Consider the following 12452-nt stretch of genomic DNA (forward strand, 5'->3'; position numbering starts at 1 on the left):
GAGGAGGATAAGAAGAAGGAAAAAAAGGGGAAGGAGAAAGACTATCAGGAAATGAATGGTTCAGGAAAGCCCTAAATAGATAATGTGCAGTTTTATTAGTTTGAGTTGCTTTGAACAATTTCTGAGTAGGACCAGCAACTGAATTTTGAAGTTCCTTTTCAGATCTATGATGCTACCAGTTAAAATGTTCCTTAAAGGGGCACCCAGGTGGCTCAGTTGGTTAGGCAACTGCCTTCAGCTCAGGTCACGATCCTGGAGTCCTGGGATCGAGTCCCTCATCAGGATCCCTTCTTGGTGGGGAATCTGCTTCTCCCTCTGACATTCTCCCCCATCTCATGCTCTCTCTCTCTCTCTCAAAGAGATAAAAATCTCTTTTAAAAAAATGTTCTTTAAAAAGCATTCATTTGATAATCACATAATGCAAGATAAAATTAATATCCAAACATTTTATAATTAAGTGATAAGGTTTTCACTTATTTCTATTATACTGAGGGGCAGCTGGGTGGCTCAGTCAGTTAGGTGTGGAGTCCTTGGAGTCCTGAAATTGAGCCCCACGTCCCAGGAAGCCTGCTTCTTCCTCTACCTCTGCTGCTGCTCCCCCGACTTTGCTCTCTCTGTCAAATAAATAAAATATTAAAAAAAAAAAACAATGAGTGTTTTTAAAAAAAGTGTCTGTGTACAACCATTTGCAGACATTCTCTGTAAAATTGTCTTGGGAATATCTTTAAAATTTAATTTAATATTATTTAAAAATCTTTCAACTCAGTCAAATTGGGAATGCACCCAATTGGAGGGGAAGCTGGCCATTTTACAGAGAACCTTTGACAAAGAACCATAAGACTGTGTAGACATAGCAGAGCACAGTAAGCAGAGTGGGGCTTCCAAGAGTGGCAGCCTACGGAAAGAGAGACAGATGGTAGACGAGGTTTAGTTAGTGACGTTCATCTGGTTTCTCCTGGTGCCATTTCTGGCCAATGGGCTGTAAAGTCCTCTTCTGGGATTCACCTTTGCTCCTCCAGATGGTGGGGGGTGGACAGCACCTTTGCAAATCCACGCCCTACTTTGTTAGGCAAAGAGCAAAATCTCAGGGAGCTTTGCTGTTGTGCGTTGCTCAGTTGCCTTCAGCTCAAAGTTATCCTTCCATCAAAGATGTACACTTTGGAGATCCTTCTCCAATTTTTGTCCCCTCTGGAAATGGGTAGTCATTGTTGGAAAGATGGCATTTCAAGTTTTGCTCAAGGGAATCCATCAGATGACAGTATGTACTTTCAATACGCGTGCTTTCCATGAAGCTACCCAAAGGCAATTGGAGATACAAGTGTGCCCATCCACACACATTTTAAAAAATGAATAAATGATTCCACGTGGTACAGTTGAAAACCTGAGGGGAAAAAGAAAGAAAAAAATGTTTTGTGTTAACAATCACTTGCGTGGCAACTCTAAAAAGTAAATTTGGAATGCTAGTATATGTATTTTTTTTTTCACGTGTAGAAATTTCAGAATTAACGGAACAGTTCTGACTGAGGAGTGCCTTCATGCATTTCGATTTCCTGACATTAAATTTTAGTTAGGTTCTCATGCATGTGCAGAAATGTGAAGTGTTTGTGCTAATTAGTCAAATCGAAATAACATTCAATCTTGGGTTCTCGTGCATGTGCGGAAAAGTGAAATGTTTGTGCTAATTAGTCAAATCAAAATATCATTCAAGAACACCAAATTGTGCAGCAATTCTATCTTAAGTTATGCAAGACTAGGAGTGTAGTAGGGTACATAAAAGATGTGGAAACCTGAGAAGATTATCTGTCCTTATCCCTTAGTCCCTCTCAGCCCAGAAGCCTCGATTGTAGGGAAATGTCCCAAATTTCACTGGTTTCTACCATGGTATAACGAGAAAGGGGCTCTCTCTTTACATACATGATATGTGATTATACTCACCAGTGAAAATCATTGAGCTTCAGGAACTCTTCCTATCTGAAACTAGAAAGGAAATAATTTTTAAATGAACTTAACTTCCAGAAATCAGTAGATTGACCAGTTCTTTGAAGAGACCCAACATTGCAGGTACAAAGATGAATTGTTTTTTGTTTGTCTGTTTGTTTTGTTTTCCTCCAATTCCATCTCCAACTCGATCACGTTGACTAATAATTCATTCCATCCCATAAAGGCTTGTCTGACCAATTCCATTGCTTCCTGGCTCATTTAACAATGATCGAGTTGAGTCTGAACCCAATTTACTCTTCCATGATGTTCTGTGGGTTGAGTTGTTCCTTAAAAAGACACATCAAAACTTTGACCACATTGACCCCCCCCCCCCGAAACTGTGAATGTGGTCTTATTTTGACATAGGGTCAGGCAGATGCCATCAAGCATGAGCTCATAGTAGATCGGGCGAGCCTTCGCTGAGTGCTTGGAGTCCTTAGAAGAGAGATGGGCCGACAGACACACATAGAAGGAAGAGAGTCCTGTGAAGCTGGAGACAGACATGGTGGTGATGTATCTACAAGCCAATGAAGAATAAATACTTTCAGCAACCACCATGAGCACAGCGAGAGGGAGACATGAGACACTTTCTCCCTTATCTCCTCTTGGAGAAACCAATCATACATACTAACATCTCGATTTGAGACTTCTGATCTCCAGAAACACAACAGAAAATACGTCTGTTATTTTCATCCTCCCCAATCAGGGTGCTTTGGAGTAGCATCCCTGGGGAATGAACCTGACTATAATGTTCGTTCTCTTGCTCCAGGGCCAGTGAGGTCTCCACCTGAGAGGTGCAGATCCTGAACTCTGCTCTCCTGTTACTCTCCCCCTCTCCCATTCCCCATGAAGAAGGGCAAATGGAAGTTTCACCCAGTTGAATTTCTTTGCATTGTGAATGGATCTGAAATCTGGTTTTCTCACGTGACACATGCTAGGGTCAGTCTAGAGACCTCTCAGTTGGGCAGCTTGGTGAATTCAAGGAGAATTCTGCATCACTTTTTGAGCAATAGGGAAAAAAAATCCCACTGCACATTTTATTACCTTAATACTTGAACTTTAAGGAATGCTTTCATGAACCTGTTGCAGAAGAATCAAAATCATGAGTGAATTATCACCTTTGCTGCTACCTTTTTAGAGAGGAGCAAGCATATGTATACGTGTATACGTATTCTCGTATGGAAGATAGCTGTGTCATCACAGCAGTTTCAAAATAAGAAAGAAAAAGAAAGAAAAGCTCTCCATAATGCCACTAATGGTTTAACTAAATGTCTTTATCTGGTTTGGGTATCAGGGTAATGCTGGCTTTGTAGAATAAATTTGGAAGCTTTCTTTCCTCTTCTATTTTGGTAATAATTTGAGGAGAATAGGTATTAACTCTTCTTTAAACATTTGGTAGAATTCACCTATTAAGGCATCTCACCCTGGACTTTTGTTTGCTGGGAGTTTTTTGGGGAGCGGAGAGAGATGGAAAATGGGAGTTTTTTGTTTGGGTTTTCTTTTGGGGTGGGGGCGATGGAGAGGAAGTAAGAACCCAAGTAGACTCTCTGCTAAACCCAAGAGCCTGACATGGGGCTCAATCCCACCACACTGAGAGATCATGACCTGAGCCAAAACTAAGAGTCAGACCCTTAACTGACTGAACCACCCAGGTGCCCCTTCTTGGGAGTTTTAAATTCAATTTTGTTACTAGAAATTCATCCGTTCAGATTTTCTGTTTCTACCTGATTCAGTTTGGGAAGACCATGTTTCTAGAAATTTACTCATTTTTCCCTCAGTTGTCCAACTTTTGCCATACACGTTTTTTGTAGTGTTCTTGTACAGTCCTCTGTATTTCTGTGGTGCTGGTTATTACTTCTCCTTTGTTTTTGATTTTATGTGGATCCTATCTCTTTTTTTCTTGATAAGACCTTTTTTTTTTTTTTTCCTGAACTGAATGGTTTATAACTGGAATTATGCCTTTTCATTTTCTTTAATGGCACAGCCTCTTTCTTCACACTTCTAACAAAAACACAGATAATTGTTCTTGCCAATAATACACTAATTCTGAGCATTTTCCCCTTTGGTACCTATCCTAACTTCCTTCCTTCCCAAGCTCTTCTTGAAAATGCTGGGTTTGAGACAGACCATTCCTTTCATTGCCGACCCATTATTTTATGTGTTTAGGACATACAGTTGGCCATATCAGTGCTGAAGGGCACCCATTCATTTATTTCAAGATTGGCTTTTGTTCAAAGCCAGTGAAAGAACCCCACGGAATCCTTATGTGCACGCACAAAATAAACCATTTTTCCTTCAACAGATATAGCCTTTGTTACAGTTGCATGAATATTTTTAAAATCACAATTCTTAGACCCACACCATGAGATGTTTCATGGAAGCTATCATAAATATATTTACCAATCCAGTCATTCATCTAACATATCAACATCTGTTTCACAAAGGGAGTGCAGGGCTGATCTATATTTTCGCTCTATAGGCATATCCACATATTGATAGAAAACCCAAGCCTGTGGTTGTAAGCGAAAGGAGTATGTTGCAGCTTCCGTATGATAGTCTCTGAAGATTAAACAACTCACTACTGAAGCAGAGGGTTGAGATAGCACAAACCTCCGTTCAGATCCTGATGACTGTGTTTGAGGGTTTTTTAAACACAGTGTCCTGCTCCTTCCTAATAGGATCTGAATAGTGGAGCCACCAGAATGAGGGAAATCACACACCACGAGACTGTTTAATGAACTGGAGAGGATCTCAAAGGCACGGCCGTAAATTCCCTGAAAATGGGACATTGTCAGGAGAAATCTGGCACCTACTCCAAGATGATTGCAAAAGGAAATACCCCCCTGCCAGGAGTTAACAGCATTTTTTTTTTTTTAAACTAAAAGCTGAAGCGAGCGTAATTTGCAGTTTGCAACGTGTAATCTCTCGTAAGGACCCAGTGATTTACAGATCTGCTCACCCCTCTCTAATCTATGTGTTGTATTAGCCAGGTGTGCCTTATGAATTCCATACAAAGTAAGACCAACAGTCCGTCAAACCCCCTGATTTGCCGCTCCGCTTTTAAAGGCATCTCCCGCTGAAATGACAGAAGACGTGCCCTTCACAAACCCTTTAACGTGCTTTGGGAATGGATATAGCATTAGCAAACGAAGCATTGCTACCCATCACCTTGTAAGTCTGTTCTCACTGGACAAAACGGCTATTTAAATTCTAAATTCTGCAAATCACATAGGAAACAGGATATCACAACAAGCGGTGTTTATTGTTGCCAGAAAAAATGAGAAATAACTAAAAGTTTGGTCTTCATTTTCTTTTTTGAAGATTTTATTGATTTGACAGACATAGATCACAAGTAGGCTGAGAGGCAGGCAGAGACAGAGGAAAGGAAACAACCCCCCCCAAGCCGTGACCCTGATGCGGGACTCAATCCCAGGACCCTGAGACCATGACCTGAGCCAAAGGAAGAGGCTTTAACCCACTGAGCCACCCAGGCGCCCCAAGCTTTGTCTACATTTAACCAATACATGTACTATTTAAGGGTTAGGCAGCAGGTAGAATCATGTTGCCTCATATTTTCAAGTATTATTTTTATTATTTTCAAAAGACAAAAATTGGAGCTAATTAATTATTTGCTTCAAATAAAAGTTTGCAGAAGGCCATAAATCATATCATTAATTTTCCATATAAATCAATTATAGCAATCGCCTCTCCTTGATTACCAGTGAGACTATTTTGGAATCATGAATGTAGATTATTATGTAAGTGGGATACTTTTGTATTTTGATCCAATACTTTGAGTTTTGATTGATTGCATCTAGGATTATTGATGGGAAACGGACATGTCTTATGTCTAGATGGGATAAATTATATCATTCTGGACTTCCCAGAATTGACATCCACAACCTTTTAATGTATAGTAGTTTTCGTGAAGGCGTGTGAAATGGAACTCACACACGCTTTTCGTAGTCATTGATCAAGGGACACCTCAGTGGCTCCGTTGGTTAAGTGTCCAACTCTTGATTTCTGCTCAGGTCATGATCTGAGGGTTGTGGGGTCAAGCCCTGAGCTGGACTGTGGATTCATCAGGAAGTCCCTTCAAAGATTATGTCTCCCTCTCCCTCTGCTTCTCCCTCACTCATGCTGTTTCTCTAAATTAAAATACAATAAAAATAAAATAAAAATAATAAAATAAAAAAAAAAAAAAAAAAGGATTGACAGGAAGTCAAATACCCAGTTGGATGTAAAAGGTCTTTTTAAGTAGGCTCCACATCCAGTGTGGGTCTTGAACTCCCAGCCCTGAGATCAGGAATCGTATGGTCTGCCAACTGGGCCAGCCGGGTGGCACCAAAATTTATTTGTTTTAAATTAGCTGTTGATCATATTTTATTTCTCCGATGTTTCATCGGTTCAGCTCATATTGGTTGATTCTCTATTTACCGTACATAAACAAAAGACTGGGTTGATATGTACTCAATGACATACTTATCTTGGCATCCTGTATTGAGTTGGTGAGGACTAATTAAAGAACTTGTATTTGCACTAACAGAAATATGAACAATGTTCTAACAGAATTTTGGATCCTGGAGAGTTTGGATCTTGGAGAGTTTGGGGAGAAGACCCATTTGTAGTGAAGCTGAAATCTCTCACTAATCTTGAGGGCAAGATTTTTCTCTTGAAAAGGAAGAAATGTCAAGCATGAAGAATGTTTCTGATGATCAGTTCCAAAGGATTACGCTGTTACTCATTGCTCCGAATACCAATTTTTATTATCATAAATTTCTGTAAATAATTTGCATTATTAAAATCGCCAGGTAAGGACTTCTGCTTCCAAACAACTTGGAATGAGAGACACCAGAATTTAGTCATATCCAAAAGGAAAAAAAATGAGATAAGGAAAAAAATATATAAAAAATAATAGTGTATAATAATAATAGTAATATATACTAGATACCTTTATATCTCCTAACATAAGATGAAAACACAGTTGCATAAGTTGAAAACTAAATGTAAATTTGTATTAACATAAAATGAATGTGTATCAGAAACACCCCCGCCTCCAACATCCTTAGGAACAAGTGAAAATCATCCTTAACAAGGAAAAATGTAAACTGAATGACAGTGACTCCAATATGCTATTTCGGATAAAATAATAATAATAATAATAATTAGGTTTTTGAAGAGAAAATGAGTTGTTATAATAATTTAAAAAATAATTACAATTCCATCTGTGCTGAAATATGCAATGACCTTTCCAATTAGGAATATAAATTTGTTCTTCTGTTCTATTATTTTTTAAATCAGAATAGAAATTATAAACTTATTAATATGAAGATATAACTGAGTTCAGGTTGTGTTACTGAAAAGTTTTGAATTGTGGTCAAGTGTATCACACAGAATTGCCTCTGAAATTCAGAGATGGTTGCTTATTCAAGTCCCATGAGTAACCTCAACTCAAACATAACTACAGTTGTAAGCAAGACTTCTCATTTGAGAAAACGTCCCTCCACTTTGGTATAGAGGAATTACATTATTTGAGTACCCAGGAGGAAGAGCCCAAGGTTATACTTCCTTTACGCCTTTGCGTTCTGTCCCCCTCTTAATGCCTAAAGCTGGGAACCAACGGAACGCACACGGAGAAGCGAAAAAGTGTGCTCTATGGTGGCAAAAACTGTTGCTGGACTTTAGACCAATGGGTTTCTTGGAAATTGCTAACTTTTCAGTGCAGAATCATTACTACCCTCTTAAACCTGGAAGATATATGAAGGTTATGGGAAACTTTAGGAGAATATTCCAGGAATCTTTCTGTTGACCGCGAGTAAGGAAATGTGCATTTCCCAAAGAACATGAAAACACTCATTCAAAGATACATGTGCCCTTCTATTTATTGTTTTATTTTCAATAGCCAAGATATGGAAGCAGCCCAGGTGTCCTTTGAAGAATGAACGGATAAAGAAGATGTGGTCCCTCACAGTGGAATACTACTCAGTCATAAAAAAGGATGAGATCAGGCATTTGTAGTGATGTGCATGGGACCCAGAATGTGTTAAGTAAGTTGGACAGACAGAGACAAATACCATTTGGTTTCACTCATCTGGAACTCAAGAAAAAACACAAATTAATAAACAAAGAAAAGAAACACCCATAAATATAAAGAATAAACTGATGGTTGTGAGAAGGGAGGGGGTGGGGAGGGTAGGCAAGATGGGTGTAGGGCAGTGGGAGATACAGGTTTCCAGTTATGGAATGAAGATTTCATGGGAAGAAAAGGGACAGCACAGGAAGTATAGTCAATGGTATTGTCATTGTGTTGTGGGTGGTGACAGATGGCACCCAACCTTGTGGTGAGCACAGCCTAATGTGTAGACCTATCAAATCCCTACGATATACACCTGAAACCAAGGTAAAATTGTGTTCCATACTGTAGTTCCATAAGGAAAAGAAAGAAAATTGAGTGTTTCCCTGAGTTAGTTTAGATCAGAAAAGAGAAGAGAGCGCCATTGTTTATTTTCTGTGTAACAGCGAAGGACCATCCAATGATAGAAGGAGCCTGATTCTCTGTTCGGTGTGTTTTCTTCTTAAAGAGGGTATACAACAGCTCCTACTGTGAGCTGTGGTTAAACCCATGTTATTTGGGGATGTAGTCACGTCCCTATGCTCTACACCAGCCTTTCTGAAGTCACCAGGGCTGGAGGTCCACCAACTGCCTTTCCCAAACGCCTGGCCAGCTGTCATCCCTGGAATTCCCAGTGTAATTCCAGCATTCCTATAATTTCTGTCTGCACGGCAGAGCTATTCGGAGGAAGCTAGCTGTCCAAGGACAGTGGTTGACGTTGGCACTGTCTTACAGTAGGTGGTGGTTGAGTCTGAGCTGGCATTGCAGACTCAGCAAAAGTCATGAATTCCTGCTAATGCGCAGGACCTTGCTAGCAGTTCCTGACTCAGCAGGTCTCCATCACTGATGGACCATTGTCCTGGGGTCCGTGGCATCTTCCTTAGGTGCACACAAGTCTTACGCCTCCTCCTTGACTTTCCCCATGCCCTTTTGTCTTCTCTGTGGTTCCTGCAGCATTCCTGATTCCGTTGGTGCAACCAAACCCCTATCATTCAGTCCTCCATTTGAAATACCTGGGATGTGCTGTTTTCCTGATTACAGCTGGATGAATTCAACCCCTCTCTAGGCGTTTGCATTCCTCAAATGGGAATCAAGGTGGTCAGAGTCTAAGGAGTGTCAACACAGAAAGAAAGTGAGGTGTGTGATGGATATAAGAAGCTTCCCTAGACTGGGTGATGTGTGTGGACATGACCCTTGGAACAAGAGTGTCCAAGGGATGCAACATCCACACACATTTTTGATTTTTAGTGAAGACTTTCTGTAGCATTTATACCTTTTTGTCAATTTCAGGAATCTTAAAATAGCAGACACATGAAAAGGAGTTAGTATATACTTGGATCAAGGAAAAAAAATGTTTAGTGGAATATTAAACTAAAAAGAGACTTACATATGTAGTTAGGGCTGTGTTATTGGGATAACCCAGAGGGAAAATATGATTTAAAACAAAGTTTAACAGAACAGTTCAAGGGGAAGAGAGAGCAATTCTGAACTTGTACATCCTATCTTACAATGTCAGAATCCATACCGAAAATATATATATATTTTTCAATATATATATATATATATATAATCAATATATATATTGAAAGGTTATCATTCATATATATTTTTTCAATATATATTGATATATATTCTATATATATATATATCTTTCAATATATATATTGAAAGGTTATCCTTCTATATATATTTATATATATTTATATATATTGAATATGAATATATGAATATTTATATATATTTATATATATTTATATTCAATATATATTTCAATATATTTATTTATATTTTTATATATTTATATATATATTCAATATATATATTGAAATTCTCTCTCTCTCTCTATATATATATATATAGAATCAGAAACTGGAAATTGAGCAATTGTCATGAAAGCTTTTATCATGCATCTTTCAGAAACATGTGTACCAGACAAAGATTAGAAAAATAAAGAAGATATGTATTATATTAATTACTGTAATCTATGAACTGCTCTGATCTTTAGAAGGGCTAAAAAAGCCTGAATCTAAATACAAAGAAATTATTATTATTATTTTAAGATTTTATTTATTTATTTGACAGACAGAGATCACAGCTAGATGGAGAGAGAAGGGGAAACAGGCTCCCTGATGAGTAGAGAGCCTGATGCAGGACTCGATCCCAGGACCCTGAGACTATGACCTGAGCTGAAGGCAGAGGCTTAACCCACTGAGCCACCCAAGCACCCCTATAAAAAAATTATTTACAACTTTTATGCATTCATAAACATTTGTCAAGATGAACCCTGTGGTTTGTCCTTGAAAGTTTAAGATAAAATGTGTATCTTATCTGAACAACAAACACATTTTTAGTAGACATATGCATGGACTGTTGCATTAGACCTACACCTACTAAGACATTATTTGTTGTGTAGCTGAAATTCAAAATTTTTTAGGCATCCTGTATTATTATTGACTAAATCTATTAATTCCAATCCTGAGGGAAATCCTTAAAAAAAAAAAAAAAAAAAAAAAAGTATTGGCTAAGTATACCATTTCCTCTAAAAAAGAGTTAATGAAATTAGGAATAAATTTTTAAAATACTCAAAAATTTGGGGTCACCTGGGTGGCTCAATGGGTTAAAGCCTCTGCCTTCAGCTCAGGTCATGATCTCAGGGTCCTGGGATCGAGCCCCGCGTAGGGCTCTCTGCTCTGCAGGGAGCCTGCTTCCTCCTCTCTCTCTGCCTGCCTCTCTGCCTTCTTGTGATCTCTCTCTCTGTCAAATTAAATAAATAATAAATAAATAAAATACTCAAAAATTTTAATTTTTTTCAATAATAGTAACATTTGAAATAGCTCATTTGTCTAATAGCCTTGCAGTCAAAATTACAAAAAAATTCAGAAGCGGAAAGTCCTGCCTAATACGAAATGTAATAACGATTTCCAGTATATGGGCAGTAGCACAGACACACCCAATCAAGAGGTCCTAGAAAATCAACCCTTCTGCATAGATGTCTCTTTGCTGCATGAGGTAGAGCTCACCTGCCCAAAGTTTAATGTACAAGTTCTTTCTACACCATGCATGGGATATATAAGTTATTTTAAAATTTTCTCTTTGGGTCCTGAAACATCTTCATTACTCTGATAATTATATAGTTTAAGTACTCTTTTCCACAAAGTAATGCTTTCTAGAAATACACAGACCCCGTGTTGATTAACCAAAGGAGACCTAGTAGAGGCTGCTGATACATCTTGCTAAATGCATCTGCATTATAAAGGGTCTCGCTGCCCAGCCTGATCATTCTGTTTATCAGAAGGTCTGATAATAGCTTTTCTTACGGTTCAAGAATTCGCTGGTAAACTTGAAAATGGCATGATAGAGTGAGCTTTGAAAACTAGGAAGAGAAAGGGACTTTCTTAATAAAATGAACCTAACACAATATTATGGGAAAATTTGACTTTAATCGTGAAATATTACAATTTTCCCCTATAAATCAATAATAAGACAGCATGCCCTTGGTGGTAATTCTTTTCATCATGGAATTAGAAGTACTATCAGTGCATAAATTGCCAAGCAACTGAAAGAAACAGCTAATATTGGCAGATGTTAACAATTAAGCATTTTTTACACACATTCATAAATAAAACAGCAAATGAGTTTTAAAGTATTCTCAGTAAAAGATCAATGCACATATGTAAATAGCACTAACACCAGATACCAAGTGTGACTGTTGTTTGTTCAAAAATTCCAATCCCAATGGAATTCTATAAATTCTTAGAAACACATGTAATAAAAAATAAATAAGAACTCTAGGTTAAAAATAAAGTTTAGGAACAACATGAGATAACACCTAAACAAATTGAGATTATCAGGGGTGCCTGGGTGGCTCAGTGGGTTAAAGCCTCTGCCTTCGGCTCAGGTCATGATCCCAGGGTGCTGGGATCGAGCCCCACATCCGGCTCTCTGCTCAGTGGGGATCCTGCTTCCTCCTCTCTCTATGCCTACTGGTGATCTCTGTCTGTCAAGTAAAATAAATAAAATCTTAAAAAAAAAATTGAGATTATCAGTATTTGGTATGCGGTAGACTCAGTAAGCAAATATGTCCGTTCTTCAAATTTGTGTAGAAGGTGACAATTCTACACCAGGTTGATTTCAAATTCTAACTCATTTAATTATATATATTTTCTTGACTTCACAAATTGTTACTAAATATTTATCTAGAAATATAATGGGCAAAGAAAAGCCCAACAAAATTTTTGAAGAAGATTGGGGTCAATCATTACGATGTCTTCCCTGGACACCAGAACTTACAGAATTGTCATGTCTAGATATGGACATGTGACCGTTTTCATCTTAAAAAGTTTGCACTCCAAGAAACCGG

Source organism: Mustela nivalis (genome assembly GCF_964662115.1).
Source record: "Mustela nivalis genome assembly, chromosome: Y".
Classification (NCBI taxonomy): domain Eukaryota; kingdom Metazoa; phylum Chordata; class Mammalia; order Carnivora; family Mustelidae; genus Mustela; species Mustela nivalis.